We start from the raw sequence: 3,836 nt of genomic DNA on the forward strand, positions 1-3,836 counted from the left end.
ATGAATACTCTACTAGCAAAAATGATCTACACTAAAACATCCTAGCTCTAACCTAATCACTCTTAATCTCCCTAACCCATGAATTCAAAAGGTGATTACTCACTATTCTCCATGATTCCTCTTAAACCCATATTGGATTTCAGATTAATCATGTAGAGAAATACAGAGAATCGATATGAAAACAACAGGATTGCAATAACAAAAATGATCAATTGAATCAAAAAGATGAACTTTCCAAGAGGTTTTTGGTGGTTTTCTTAAGATAAACGATAATCAGCCTCCAATGGCTTACAAAAAGTACTTAAACATAGGTTTAGAAAGTGTAAAACGTGCATAACAAATGACCAAAAGGCCCTTGATTAATCATAAGTTCGACCAAATAATTGAAGCGCAGCGACCTCGGCACGTCGCTCCGGGAGGTCGCTCTGGGTGTTGGGAGCGACCTCAGGTAGTCGCTGTGGGATGTCGCTCCCGGCTTGTTCGTCTCTCTCAAATCAACACAACCCGAGCGACCTCGGGGTGTCGCTGTGGTGACCTCGCTCTGGAATCGACACAGCCCGAGCGACCTCGGGGTGTCACTGTGGTGACCTCACTCTGGAATCGTCACAACCCGAGCGACCTCGGGGTGTCGCTGTGGTGACCTCGCTCTGGAATCGACACAGCCCGAGCGACCTCGGGGTGTCACTGTGGTGACCTCACTCTGGAATCGTCACAACCCGAGCGACCTCGGGGTGTCGCTGTGGTGACCTCGCCCTGGAGCTGGAGTGAGTTCATGGCGTCGCCCCAGAAGGGTCTCTCCCATGCACTGGTCGTCCAATGATCACCTTTATCACCTCTTTTGAGCTCCAAATGCACCCAAATGTCTCCAAGAACTCCATGTGGTACTCCAATACCCAATAAAGACTCATGTATGCAAAATGAAACCTAAACACGGCTAAATCCTAGTCTATATGATCAAAATGCACATGGGTGAATGGATAACACAATGGAAATACGCAAGATATCAGTGATGACACTAGTCTCGTGAAGGATTTGGTTGGGAAAAACTTGGATAAATCTTCCAAGACGCTCATGGATATGACATTGCAGATACTGGTGCCACCGATGCTGTTGATGACGACGACGAGAACATACGTCGTCGTACTTAATGATGTTTGAACTAAGTCGGGGTTTAAAAAGAAAAAAGTCAGGGTTTTCGGTTTGTGGTTTGCTTTTGGTAAAAACATGAATAGATTCAAAAGACATATAAACAACATTATGTCGCTGATAATTGAATCTTAGGAAAATTCTAAAATATATGTGGAAATTGTTAAGGTCAAAAATCTGTTCTAACGATTTCTACGGCTAATATCACCTGAAATTCATATCATTTACAAAAAATGGAGAGAATAATTTCGTATACGCCATGAGGACATACGATATAACAAACTTCATATATTTCTTCCCTGAAAATAAATAAATGAATTTCTGTTCAAACAAGAATGATCAAAAGAACATTTTTTGGAAGGATTACGAACAAAACAGTTTTAGGAAACAAACTTCCGTAAAACTAATTACGGAATTGGAAAAAAAACCTCTCATATAAAAAATCAAAACAGTTTTAGGAAACAAGCTTTCGTAAAACTACTTTGGAAAGTTTTCACGGAAAACCTTTCGTAAAGCAAATCAAAACAGTTTTCCGAAATAAACTTCTGTTAAACTATCCGAACCCGTTCATCATCCACACCTCAATCCATGCATGTTTAATGACTAGGAATCTAGAGCAGCTCATATGTCCATTGATGCTTTTGAAAAAGTTGGTCTATCTTCTTACCAAAATGATATTTGTGGTAATGTATTGGCAACTCATAATTATGCGTCGAGGAGTACTGAAAAATGAGATGATCAGGAGGTCTCATCTCGATGCTCTCATTAAACTCTCAAGGAAAATTCTAGTAACACTCTTGGTAACTCCTTTGCTGCATTAAAAATGTACAAACCCTTAATTGTTTATTATGGTCCATCTCATCACATGATAAGTGACACTAGACTAATTAATAATTTTGAACATGTTGTAGGACATGTTATCAATGCAAATGGTGATACCAATTAAAAGAGTATGAAACCTGAAGCAGATTGATAAAGAACCTAGAGCGTTTTACATGCTTGGTTTCACTTATAATCTCTTGGTAGCCGAAAAAAGTTGCTACTGATTTGAATTGCAATGTCATCTTTACTCATAATGATGTAAAGTTTCAGGATATTGAGAGCAGTAAGTTGATTGGAAAGGGAGTTGCAAAAGAAGGTTTGTACTTGCTTGAAGACACCGAATCTCTTTTTGAACTTACTTGTGGTTTTAACTCTACTTTTGTTCTTAATAATTGTACTTTGGGGCATGCAAGAATTGGTCATTCTCATGTTAGAGATTTTAGGACTTAATGTCAGAACCTGCAAACAAATAATCAACAACCAAAAACAATCACAATAATAACTATGAGTATCTACGACTCGATTAACTCGTAACACCGTATATCGGTGCTACACTTACTCTAGGGTTACCATAAACCTCTACTAAACACGACACTCTAACTCGACACTCTAACCTGGGCCCTTGTGACTTCGTGTTTCTCCTCTCTATCGGCAATATCCTATCTCCCTACCACAAAGGCCAGAAGAAGGAACTTTCAACCGACCGCGGCCCACAGTCCATCGGGTCACCGCGCGACAGCCCACAGTCCTTCGGGTCACTGTCACATTACACCGTCGTGTAATCACTCAGCCATAGGCCATGACCCCATCTATCTGAGTCTTCCCGATCCAGCGAATAAGGGGTTTCCTTGAACCCGCTGAAAACGAGGGTGAGGAAACACTAGTCCACCCCAAAACATGCCAAGCATGGGCGGGTTTCGCACCTGCTGTCGGCATAACACTCGACACACAATCCCTAGGAAAGACCTAAGGGACAAGACTCCTACCAAAAAATAAACAATACTTAGGAGTCTACGACACTACCCACTAATACTCGTAGTCCGGCCTATATGGCATAGGACCCGTAGTACCAACATCACAACTAGGAGATCGGCCTATATGGCCAAAGATCCCCTAACAACAACATCACAATCCCTAAATGCAAACCGATAATAACGCAATAGCAATAATCATCTACATATGCAATCATCCTAACATCCTAAGGCATGTCTAATCCATAACTAATCAACCCAATAATAAATAATCAAGACATGCATCTCATCCCTAACTCAATCCAACTATAATCAATCATCCTAGTCCTAGTCAGCTTATTATCTCAGTCTTAATTCCATTTCATCTCAGCTTAGCCCATGCTAAACTGAGTCCGGTTTAATAAATAACCCTAAGGACTCTATCATGCAATAGTGTGAGAATTCTACTCTATATGCGACTCGATCTTTCCTAAGTTCCAAGTGGAACTCAAACAAAACCAACTCACTGTGTTCTAGGCGAGTAGCAGCTGGTTGATCGGAGTGGACTTTGCCAAAACCCAAGATGAATGTCTCGACTGGACTGGACTGAACTGATCTCGACTTGGGCAGACCTTCGGCATGATCATGAAGACACTAACAGGTCTGGACGGACTGATCTGGACTCGGACAGGCCGTCCTTTAGCTTCTGGACAGTTCTTTGGACTTCCCGGCGGAGTATCGAGCAGACCTTCGACTGATCTGAATCCGTGGAACTGAAATAACTCTGGACAACACCTACACTTGATAATAGAAGAACATGACTGGCTTGGACAGATTTATTTGGACAGAGCTTCCGCCTCACAATCGTATAGAGTCGCCGATTAGACGGAACTGGCCTTCTCGGTGAAGTATCGGTCT

At 41.7% G+C, this 3,836-nt stretch overlaps 1 pseudogene; it reads left to right on the forward strand.

Annotated features, from left to right (window-relative positions):
- The window catches only part of LOC106314767, an 8,572-nt pseudogene extending 7,424 nt beyond the window's left edge, over positions 1 to 1,148 (forward strand).
- The last annotated feature ends 2,688 nt before the right edge of the window (positions 1,149 to 3,836 follow it).

This window comes from Brassica oleracea, chromosome C9 (assembly GCF_000695525.1).
Source record: "Brassica oleracea var. oleracea cultivar TO1000 chromosome C9, BOL, whole genome shotgun sequence".
In the NCBI taxonomy this organism is placed as follows: Eukaryota; Viridiplantae; Streptophyta; class Magnoliopsida; order Brassicales; family Brassicaceae; genus Brassica; species Brassica oleracea.